Source organism: Aptenodytes patagonicus, chromosome 1 (assembly GCF_965638725.1).
Source record: "Aptenodytes patagonicus chromosome 1, bAptPat1.pri.cur, whole genome shotgun sequence".
NCBI classification, from domain to species: Eukaryota; Metazoa; Chordata; class Aves; order Sphenisciformes; family Spheniscidae; genus Aptenodytes; species Aptenodytes patagonicus.
This window is the reverse complement of record NC_134949.1, coordinates 104,003,024-104,015,158: the sequence shown is the minus strand read 5'-3', so window position 1 is coordinate 104,015,158 and position 12,135 is coordinate 104,003,024. Positions and strand designations below refer to the sequence as shown.

Here is a 12,135-nt window from a genome sequence, read left to right as displayed (position 1 = left end):
CCCACCAGGGGCCAGCTCATGCCCCTTCCCAGCAGCTATTCCCCCCGTGGGGAGCAGGGCCGACACCAAGGCAGGTCCGGAGCAGCAGTGGGGTCCCACCAGCCCTGTGGGGATGATGGCAGGCAGACCCACCATCCCCAAAGAAAAGGGCTGCCGCGTTTTCTCCCAGCTCCTCGCCGAGCCCTAGTGTCCCTGTCCCCTCGGGCTCAGGTGCTGGGGAGGCCGGCAGCGGTGGTGGCACAGGAGTCTGAGGTCTCGCTCTCGATCTAATCAAATCCATGTTTTGTTTTCCATAACACAATCCTTTAAGGAGCTCATAACCTGGGATGGGCTACATTCCTTAGGCAGATAGGTTATTCCACTTGTGGGAAGGGGGAAAAAAATAAAATGCCATTTTGCAGCAACCATTCTAATTCAGCAGTTTACTGGTAAAACACTTTCTGATTTGCTTAGTTGTTTCCCAAACATCTTGAAGTGGTGGTGTTTCAAGATTAAGTTCTGTTCTGAAAGAGAAAGAGAGACATCCAAAGAATGCAAACAAAATGTTATTTTAAACCTCAGATATCCACTTTTCTTCAGTCCAAATTTTTAATTTGGTCACCAAACGGGGGGAAAAAAAAAAAATCAGATTTTTCACACAGCCTTATTCTGTGAAAGGTAAGGTATTAACAGGGGCAAGACAATTCTGTGCAACTCACATCCTCACCTTAGTGTAATTCTTTCTAAAAGCACCCAGGACAGATTAAACATATGAACGCTCACAGCACCTCAAACTGGGAATGCAATTAGTAACTGATTTATGTCTTCTGGTAGCAGGGCAAAGGCAACTTAAGCAGCAAATAAAAGCAGATTCTGTTTGCTAGCTTTGTTACCTGCTCTTCTGCAAACACACTAGCAAGATCTAATAGCAGGCAATTTTAACAATCTTGTGTTCATTAAAATAACAATTTTCTTACCATTGTTTACACATAATTTCACAATCCTCTTAGTCCTGCCACATGGAGAGGGTACACTGCTGACCCCACTGCTCCTTTGTATTGGGGATGACATTTTGTTTGGCTCTGCTTCCCATCCTCCTATCTTGTTTGGAGAGAGAAAAGTCCTTCCATGGAGGTGTGTGCCTCAAATCACTTTCATTGCCTGGGTATGGACTTCTTCGCCTACTCCTCCCAAGGTCTGGAGTAACATCTAGCCTATAGTGTCCACGAGAAAAAGGAGAAGGTGCCACAGTGAGTACAGGCTAACCTGACAACATTTTGTATTGTTGAACATATGAAAATGTTTTCAGCGTCCTTTTTTAACGTCTTCCTAAAGCACCTAGTATACTGCATAGATTTTGCCCACACAAGCGTACCCACCTGGGTAAGAGAGACTTAGTTACAGCAGGACAATTGCTGTGTGGATGTGATTTGAATTCTTTTGCTGCCAATCATCACAGGCAAAACAACGGGAATAGCATTTGCATATCGACATCAGGGATTTTGCAGCATAATGCATAATTCAGTCAGTTAGATGTGCGATATTTCTCTCCTGACACTGCTAATTCTTGCCAGCAAGACTCACCCTCTCACCCTATGATTTGCTTTTAGCCGCTGCTTCCATCAGACAGTCCACGAGGATGCAAAGAACATATTAAAGAGCTTACAGTTAAATCAGATCCCACAGAAACAGGCGTGCCATGCAATTCCCTCCCACCCCAAATGTGTATTTCATAACAGGGAATGGTATTTGTTAGGATTTTTATATTTACCTCTCACCATTAGGTTCCTTTGAAGCGGCTCAGCTTTTTTGGGGGTGTTTCAAATCCCAGCACACTGGCAGGCGTACGTGCTCGGCCAGTTCAGTGGTCTCCCTTTCAAAAGCATTTGGTTGCTTAACAGGGAAGCATGTTTGTTCAGATGCCCTGGGAGCCCACCCTGGTGTGAACTCACCTGGAAGGAGAGTTTATCTGCCTCCTCTGTTGTGTTTGCCTAGCTCCAGAGATAAGCTATCAAAAGCGGTTTCTTTGCTGGGGGAGGAGGGAGAGGAGGAAAGGAGGAGGAGGAGGAAAAATCGATACAGGTATAGTTTGTCAAAACATTAGGCCAACTGATGCCTTCTGAAGCACTTGGGAATGCAGGCAGGCTATTGAAAGGCATCGTTTTGCAGAACTTGATGATTTCAAATTGAACAAGGCACAACTGTGAAATGTGGGAAACAAGGATTTTTTTAAAAAAAAAACAAACCCCAAAACCAAACCCCACCAAACCCACCAAAAAACCACCCACTTGTGACTAGGTGAGTGCATAGTCCTTCCCAACTGGGTGACATTCCTCCTCAGCAACCTCACTGGCGCCCAGAGCACCTAAGAAACCCAAGAGATTTTTGCCTGACAAGCCTCAGGGACTAAGCTCCACCAGAACCCCAAAATACGAAGATGACAGGCATAGGACGCCCCCATTACTTTTGTAACAGAGTGTCACCAGGAAAACCTGCCTTGCCCTCTGCTCCCCACCAGTCAAGGCTTGGGGCATTAGGGTATATTACCCCCTATATCATGCCAGCTATCTCTGCTTGCAGGTGATGTGGGGAGGCTAGGTGACATGCCCAAGGCCACCTGCCCTCAGGTGGCCACGGCCACTGCTTGGTCCCTCAGTTATCGCTAGCTCCTGATGCTTCACCTTCACCCCGGGGGGACCAGGGCTGCTACAACACGCTTCATGCAAGGCCAAGTGCCTGTCACCAGCTGTGCTGGATTTGTACCCAAGACCTGTGAAAGTCAAGCTGTCCTCTCCCCCCTGCCCCAGCATGGTGAGCCCTGCTCCTGCCTCCAGCACCGGCGCCTTGCCAGTCCTGTGCAGCCTGGCTCTGCCCCTCTGATTTAGGAGAGCCGGCATGTGCTCTGCTAGCTTCAGTCGCTATGTAGCATACTGTGGCTGACATGAGCAATAAGGGACCAGCCTGAAAGCTAGTGCATTATAAATGATTTATTGGTCTAATAAAGAGCCTCAAATTATCCGCTGCCTCCTTCCTTTCCTCCCTCGCCCCAAGGACCGATACAGCTACTGTACAAACATTTTCTACCTCACATTATGTAATGTCACAGAGAAGAAAAACAAGTATACAGCCCCCCGGAGAGCCACCCAGCTGGCGGCCCCCCCCGCCCCACCAGCAGGCTGGTAGGCAGCAGCCTCTGATGCCACGGTGCAGGCATCATTGCCATGCAGCTGGGGCAGAAACAGATCGCTCCATGCTCGGTCACGGGAACCGTTTTGCTGCTCTTCTCTTCCCCTCTGTAGTGCCTCTTGCCTCTGGCATTCCAGAGAAAAAATGAGTGACCTGCCCTCTCCCCGCAGCCTCGCTGTTCCCCTTCAGGCTGCCGGCAGCTGGGGGCATCCCCTCCCACCCGGCCGTGCGGCCCTCGCCTCTTGCCCCGCACAGGGATGGAGCTCTTGTGGTCGAGGGTTTGTAGGCCCAGAGCTGACAAGAGCCAGCTGCGCTGGAGGGACGGCCAGGCCGGCGACTGGAAGACCTCATTTATTTTAGGAATGGAGGATTTTGCCCCCCGACATGGAAGCCCTGGTAGCTCATCCAGCCTCCTACTCACCATCCTCGTCTCTAATCCATACACTACTCCATCGCCATCCTTTTCACAGCAGTCAATACACATATTTGGTTGATAAAGTCTGGGAGCTTGTTATCTACTATTACAGATGCAGCTTTTTTGTTCAGCTCCTCAGGGACCTTCCCTCTTCTCCATTTAGCCTAACTTCCTGCGTGCCCTCGTGCCAGCTACTCCAGGCAGAGCCCTTTCTCGGGACACGTAGCTATACAAGCCACGCTACGTGCTGAGAGAGCACAAGGTCTCTTTCCTGCCCTATGGTTCAAGCCCACAAGTCCCGCCTCTCCTTCCAGCTCACTTGAACAAGTCACAGCTTCTCACCATACGCAGAGCAGGAGTAATAAATTAACCTACTTTAGATGGCTTGCAGGCCTTAACACATAACCGTTGCTAAAGGGCTCGCGGAGCCTCGGAAAGTGGCACTGTAAAACAGCAGAATATTATCATCCTCCTCATCATCTGCTATTATCCTGAAGATCGTGAGGTCAGATGAGGTGAACTGAAGACAACAAAACAGTCTTAAATACTCAACATCAAATTATTTGAAGTGTGGCAAAGGAAAAAAAAAAAAAAGGATAAAGAAAAGCTACAGCTAAGTTGTCCTTCCAGGCATTTTAGCTTCAGCGTGCAACAGGAGCATCACGACTGTGAGGCTGCACCCTCCTCTCCGCGTTCAGCAGGGAGCACGGGTGCTCTCCCAGGAGAGGTGGGCATCCTGGGGCCCCTCACACGTCCCAAAACCCTCACCAGGGCTGATGGCTTTCCAGGCACAAACCTCTACCTGAGCCCATGAGGTCTCCTCAAGTTGCACTGGGCCAGTGGGACCCAAAAATGCTGTTCACCAGACAGTAAAAAAAGGATTGGGGGGTGATGTAGAGATCTAGGAACTGAGGGACACCTATCTGGGGCCTGAATTGCTTGGCTAGGGTAAATAAGAGAACAAAAATTCTGGGAATGATGCTATAAAAGGTGTATTTTGAGTACTTGCATTCCTCACAAGGCTGACCTTTTTATAAGTGGAGGGACTTTAGCCCCTGGAAAAAAATAAATAATACTGTTAGGAAACAGGGACTGTAGGGACAGAAGCGACCTAAGTTCTCTGCTGCATGCACTCCGTGGGTGCCCAGGCAGCCTATGGGCAACCACATTGAACCATCCCAATGGCTGATAGTCTTCTCTTACCTTCATCCTAAAGGCACACAGCTACACCTCAGCCTGTGGTAGAGCCAAGCACGGTAAGTGGGGCTGCCCTTAGGGAGGAAACACAGTGAAAGAGGAAACTTAAAAGCCTTCACCCTGTTGCCTCTAATAGACCCAGCCCTCCCCGTCTCGATTACCACACTTGGTGCAAGGGTGTGCGCAGGAGGGACCTTGTTTCCAGGCGTCTTGGTAACAGCAGATCTCTATACATAGTTTGTTTGTGTCTTCATGTGTTTTCTCCATTTGAATGGGAAGATGGCCGAGATACATTTTACCAATCATGCTACGTTACAGTTTCTGATGGTGCTGATAGGCAGGTCCCAGGACTGAAATCCCCAGCCCAGGAGCAAGAGAGGACCACAAAGAGGCCACGGCTGAGCAGCTGGGGGTGAGTCAGAGCAGCCCCCCGGGCGCACGCTCTTCCCACCGGTAATGGGTGTCAGCCGAGTCTCAGCAGGGGCATCCCAGTTCACACGTCTCCCTGCTTTCCCTTAATCTGCCGCCACGCCACCCCAGCGCCTCGGCCCTGCCATGTGGTTGCTCGAGCCCACATGCGCGATACCTCCTTTGCCAGTTACTTAAATGAGTTTCACACCTCATCCTGATTTCAGACTTAAAGGGTCCCGTTTAATCGTGCACAATGAAATACAGCAGAAGTTCACTTCCCCTTGCTGGGAGGCCTCGATGTGATGTTTTTGGGTGGTGGTGGAAGGAGAGGCAGTTTGATTTTCTTATTCTCTCCTACCCACTCCCCAAAGCACTTGATTCTTTTCCAGAGTGGAAAGACGCTTACATCCACGCAGTTTCCAAAAACCTCTCCCCCGGGTATCTGAGATAAGAGGGAATCTACACCTCCTCTGCTCCTACGTCTCATCTCTTTCACCAGAGACTTGCCAACTCCTACCTCCATCAGCTCATGTGTCATATTTTCAGACATGCTCACTGGTGCTTTCTGCCTTGTTGTCCCCTCACACTGGAGAAGGCTTCCCATAAACATCTGAAAAATCGCCTCCTCCTTCTCCTCTAAATCCCTCCTATAGCACACCTGAGGTCTGCACAATACTTCACAAGCCCCAGGCTGCTGCTGTGCCGAGGCTACCGCATAGCATGCTGACCAGTACAGTCCCCCTGCCTTCTTGCGCTTCTTCCTCCTCTGCCTGGTGTCCTCTCTTACCTCTCCCATTTACTATGTAGGCACTCTGTGGCAGGAAACATCTTCTCAGGTTTTGATTTTATAGTACCTTGCAGAAATAATCCAGTTTCATGTTCTGAAATATGAATGGGCTCAAAGGCACTAGACAAATGCGTGGAGGCTGGACCTGTGTGTAGCTATTCCAGTAGAAGGTCTAGGCACGTCCATTTGCTCAGGAAGCCTTTGAACTGGTTATTGCGCAAAGATGGGAAGGTTTACCTGAGGACACATCAGTCTGCTTTTGCCCTCTCCATATGCTCCTTCTCTAAGCATTTCCTATTAGTCCCTGACAGCACACCACAGCTAGTGCAGGAAAATGGTTCAGTGGGTCCCAGTATGCCCATTTGCATGTTCTTTTAAGTGGGGCTGTAACAAACTGCAAGCAAGAAGGAGAAGCCTGGTTATTAATAATTGCCTACACCTGTCTGCTCCCTTCTGCGGTCTTCTGCTGCTCTACACTGAACAGGTGGAAGAAGGCTAAACTTGCCTAAAGCTGTAACAGTAGATTTCAGTGGCCAAAGGGCAAAATTTTAGGACGCTAATTTCTCTTAATCGACCCTTTTCTCTGAAGGAGACAGACTCCTATGGGAGGCACTCAGACTCCAGAGCATAATTTCTTATTGCTTTATACTTGACAGCCAAGCCAGAGCAACGGCTAAAAGCAACAGAGGTAAGTAGAATATAAAAATGCTACCAAATAAAAAAACTTACCTCCGTATACTCATCAGCTCAGTATAAAGGACTGGGTCTGAAGAGCACAGGACCAGGATCTGGGACCCCAGGGAAGAAAAGGCAGCACAGCGGGATGTTTTCACCGACAGTCATGAACTCCTGGAAAATACCTGGGAGGTGGCTCTCCACACGCGATTCTAGCATCACCTCCAACCTCAGGCAGCTGCTGCACTAACCTTCCTTCTGCAGGTGCAACCAGCCCGATGAAAGAGCCCATGGTGTGGTAGCAGTGCTTGGCCAAAGCCCAGGGACAGCCCGAGTGGGCAGCAGGGGTCACAGCACCCACAGCTCCCTTGTCAGGCTGCCTGCTGACTCCGGCCCTAGCACCAGGGAGGCCCCCTCAGCTCTCTCACGCCCTCCCAGCCACCGCTGCCAGCCCTTGCTCCATAGCAGCAGCCCCCTTCGCATCCCTCATGAAGAGCTGGCTGTCAAAAAAACAGGAATAGAAGATTTTAATCTGAAGTTGATTTAAATGACACCAGCGTGCACTACCGCTCTTTGAAAAGGCGCTTCATCACAGGCGGCTTAATTACACCATGTGCCCCTGCCTATGTGCAGGTACCAGGAGGCACGTTATCCCCCACGCTCTTCACAGACTCCCCTCCACCGTGGCGGCACGGGGGCATCTGTGCATGGTCCCTAGCGCCGGGCTGAGTTACGACCCTGCACATGCAGAGTAGCCCTGGGACCCAGCACAGCGAGCCCTGCGCCAGAAGGCATGCTGGCCCCGGCGGCGACCCGCACACCGGCAGATTTGCTGCCTGCAGGAGGCAGCTACACCGGCTAATTGGTCACCTCCCTGACAGCTCCAGTCTCAATGCTCACGCTCCTTTACATAACCCGGGTGATATGAAACTTGCTATGGCTGGTTTGGGATTGCTAGGGAGCTGGCGCATGTGCTGGTGGAGTTTTATTATTACTGTTATTTATCATTATTTGCATTACAATAGTACCCTGGGGCCTCTGTTAGGATTAGGACGCTGTTGTCCTGGGTGCGGGGAATATTTAGCCAGAGACTCGCAGCTGGGAACAAGGTGTGTGCTTAAACTCCCCTGGAAAAGCACTGCTGTGAATACAGAAGAGTCTCTAGCCCAGTGGGTTTTAGTCTTTCCTACTGCCTTAACGTTCCCACTTCTGAACACGGCACCTCCTGAGATCCACCAGCCTTAGGAAAGGCTTAGAGGCCAAGCAGGAGTGCTTTTATTTCTGATTAATGGAGGATCCTGGCCATTCCCCCACCACCCCCAGGGTTAAAAGGCAGTCCAGAAACCAAGGAGACACATCATAAAGTCTGCCAGGACCCCCAAACCCAAAGAAGGGCCGCACTCGTGTTTGGGTTGGCAGCACGTCTCTGCCCCGGCATCGCAGCAGGAAGGTGGGGGGCACGGCTGGTGGGGAACAGCTCTTCTCTTGCAGATCAGCCCGTGGGCTCCCAGCCAAACTGCTCAGTTCTCAGCATGGCCGTGGGGAAGGACAACAGTGTGGAGAGAGGGTGATCTGCCTTGGCTGCTGCCCATCTCCCGAGCCTCCGCGTGGGTTGTATGGACAAAACCAAAGCCAGAAGAGCTCAGCAGTTGTTCTCATTTCCACAAAGCAAACACCCCAAAGACCCAGGAGCTCCTAAGACATAATGTGGCAGATACCTAATGGCACATAGCAGTGCCAGGCAACAGCTTAAGAAATGCAGTAATGATTGCCCTGTTACATTATGACCACTTTTTGCTATTTATTCAGCCCCATTAACATTTGTCAGAGCAAATGGAAACTGGTCACTGTCCCAAGGAATTCAGCCTCCTTCAATTGTCAGGCCATAAAAATTCAAGGTCTGGGATGTGGGGATAAGAGTTGAAATTGCAGTTGAGAGGGTGAGGAGATCTGGTGTAACGTGAATGTCATTACACCCATTAAATCTGACTAGGACCTCAGGCTGAACACCACTGTGCTTCAGACATTGACAAGAGCGTCTCTGGTGACCAGGTCTCATTTGGGTCATCGTTTCTCCAGCTGTACACCATTACAGCCTTCATTTAGTCAGCAGCACCGCCACTCCTCACGGTGGACAGGACCTCAGCTGAGTATAGAGCAGAAGTCGCCTGTAGCCCCTGTGGGACAACCGCAGCAACAAGCTATTCAGTGTCTGTCTCCCACCCAAACGCTGAGTCTGGCCAACCCTTATGAGCTATTAAAAAATCTGCTGAAATTATACCTAAGGGAGAGAAAGGGCTGAACCTGGCAAAGACTTTCCAGACTGGTTCCAGGTCGCAGTCAGACCAACACTTGCAATGTGAACGTCCTGCAGCTGCCCCTGAGCAGACTGAAGTGGTCAGGGTCTAGCTAGCTGGGTTGGGCACCTTGCTTCCCTCTGCACCAAAGCTGCCCCATGCACTCTGTCCCCCGGCTCTGAGAGCGGGTTAACTTCTTCTATGAACACAGCCTTCCCTGCACAAGAGAAGCTCCACCCAGATACCCCATGCTGCACTCCCAGACCCATGGTACCAAGTCTGATGTGACCGTATCCCCCTGGATAAAAGATCACTTAAAATGCTCAATGCTGAAGGGTAGTCAAGTAAAAAGCTTCCCCACTAGGCTCACTCCGCAGTAAATTTATTATCAATGGGAATTCCTAGATAACATAGGTGGAAGAGGGCAACTTGCTGGTATATGGGGAGAGACAGGTTTCCACTGCTTGATCAGCTGGCAAACCTCAGCGGGGACCGTGCCTCCAGCATTCAACAAGCCTGGCTCAGCATGGAGTGAGTGAATCTTGCTGTATTTAAAGAGGCGGTCTCAAGGGTTCCCTTTTAATCTCATCGCTGTTTGCAATTCCCCCTTCTGAGCCTATGAGCAACATTTCTTTCCCCTTCAAGTGCTACTCTGCTCTGTTCAATTTTCTCTTCATCCCTCCCTGCCCTCTCCTTCCCTCCGCTATCCCCATCCCCATGTTTCTTTAATGGAGCTTGAAATTATAATACAGTGATTCAGCTTCCTTTCATGTCTGCCAAGAGTCAGTGGCGCAAGCCTGGAAATAGGGCTTGCTGGTTTTCTCAGCCTGGTCTGCGGCAACCTCTTTGCTCACACTGTGAGGCTGGGGACCTTCTTCCTATCACAGGTGGCAAGGAGAAGAACTTCCCCGGGAGGTCCTGGGGTTGGCCATGGCCCACTGCACAGTCATGGGACACAACACACCAGGTCCAGAGCGTGTTACTCCTCACTGGGCATATGCGTGTGGATTTACTGGGGGGTGTTTGAGCTGAAGGGCCTGGGAGGTGCCAGAGGGTGTGCCAGCTGGAGCCCCAGTGCTCCCTCCCCTTCCCAAAGCCTCATGCACTGGCTGTGCTCGGGCTGGGACTCACCCAAAGCTGATGCCTAGACCCGTCTCCTGAAAAGCTCTCAGGGCACCCCCTCTCGGGGATTGTCTTGTAGCTCAAAGATTTGCCTCCTGAAAACATAGCCTCTGTAGGTTACACACAGGTTCCTTCTTTGTAGTACAACAGCAAAGCTGCAAAGTCGTAAGAAATTTCCTTCTTGTCCCCCTGATGCCCATGGCTGCCCTCTGACACCTCTCACTCTCTGCCCTGCCCTGGTCCTCATTCTTTTGGCTTTCACACCAACAGACGTGCAGCCCCATGTTTCCTCTTCTCGCTTCTGCTCCCTGTTGCACAGACCTCACTCTCTTATCCCCAGCTTGCCTCAATCCCCAGTTAACCACTTTCCCTCTCCCACCAGCACGGCATGCTCTATGGAAGAAACATCTGCCAAACACCCTCTCTGCCACCAGTCCAGTCTTGCTCTACTCTTTTCTTTCTTTCCTTCCAAGCAATGTTGCTCCTCCTGAACAGAGAATTTCTTGTGCCACCAACTCTTTGCTCCCTTTCATTCACCAGCCTCCAGGTGTTCCAGCTTTGGAGTCACAGTGTTGACACTCTCCTGGAAGAAAGAGTGTGCAGTCCAGCTCCTACCAATAATTCCTGCTTGTCTTCATCCTTTCTAGATGAGCACGTTGTCTTGACTTCGTTTTGTCACCTTCTCTCCCACCTGCTTCTCTGCTCAGCCCTTTCTCTTGCCTTTCCACTCAGTGCCTGTACTTTCTTACTGCACGTTTGTTCATAACTCGTGCTCTAAAACCCCACAACATCTCCTTCCTTTGACTTCACCCCACTTACCAGACCATTTTCTCTCTTGCATCTTCTTCATCCGCAGTCCGTTTGCTTTTCTCAACCCTTTCCACCGCAGCATCTGTGCTCTCTCTCCCCCTCCCGCAGGATGTACAGGGGTCTCGGGGGACAAACATGCTGCGTCCTGCCCCACTTCTTCCCAAAGCACGGTGGTGTTGTGGCCTCCGCCTGTGCTCTGTTCTGGATGCTCTCATGGCTTGCTGAGTGGCAGTGCTATGTTCAGGTGTGCTCCTCTGCAGTCCAACACCTCTGTCTTGCCCTGGGATGAATGTCAATGATTAGCAATAATGACTTCAGCCAAATTCCCCTTTACTTTCGATGGCAGTGATGTCTGTCAGCAGGCAGTTAGCCTTTTCATCCATGCAGTGAGCAGGAACAAAGAGGCATTATATGGGTATGTGTGCGCATGAGGTGACCATTACCTTGAGGACTTCCAGAGTCAAACAGCATGAATTTTTATGGCTCGAGCCTGAAAGCTGAACTGCCTGCTAGAGAACAGGCATGTGTCCCCTGTGGGTCAGCTGCTGGCAGGGAACCGGCATCTGCTGAGCTGTGAGTTACGAGTGCACGTGCGGCAGTAGGGATGTATGGAGTGAATGTATATGTGCTGAGTAGGAAATGTCATTCAGCAGGCTGTCAGCGTGGCTGAGAACATGCAGGGAGTAACGAGTGTGTCTGTGGGTACTGTACCGCTACCCACAGCACAGACCACTGCATGTACATGTGCTTAGAGCAGCCTGGATGTGTCTTCTGGCCTTTCAGGTTAATTGATTTAGGAAGTAGTTAGACTTTTCCTCCATTAGTGAGGCAACCGTTCCTCCCTAGAGCTCACCCAGGGACACTTTCCAGTAACTGTTCAGATAACAATAAATGATGCATGAGCTAAAGATACTACGTCAATAAGGAGAGGTTGTATAATAAACAGGAATTACATGAAGGGAAGGGAAAATAAAATCCCTAATTCAATTCATAAAAGTGAAATACTCTGTATAAAAGGTAGAAAGCTGGACCCTTTTGAAGAACTGGCCATTTTTAAGAAGTATCTCATCTATCATTTCTTAAAAATCCTATATAATGGTAGCTCAGCCAAGGCAAGACTTTGCTATTGGCAATGTACAGGAATGTGAGCAGTATCACTTTGAATAGACTCAGAGCCCCGTAGCATCCCTTAACACCTCCTGCGTGCCAGAAGCCACTGGAGCCCTCTCAGATAGGTGCACCTGCCAGCAAAGGCA

At 50.3% G+C, this 12,135-nt stretch overlaps 1 long non-coding RNA gene across 1 annotated transcript; it reads right to left on the bottom strand.

The window, feature by feature from the left end:
- Window positions 1-333: 333 nt before the first annotated feature.
- On the bottom strand, window positions 334-11,102 carry LOC143155876 (uncharacterized). Its single transcript, XR_012994489.1, has 3 exons — window positions 10,889-11,102; window positions 957-1,193; window positions 334-503 (listed from the first exon to the last, which is right to left on the bottom strand). It is a non-coding gene; the product is annotated as an uncharacterized LOC143155876 (long non-coding RNA).
- Window positions 11,103-12,135: the final 1,033 nt, after the last annotated feature.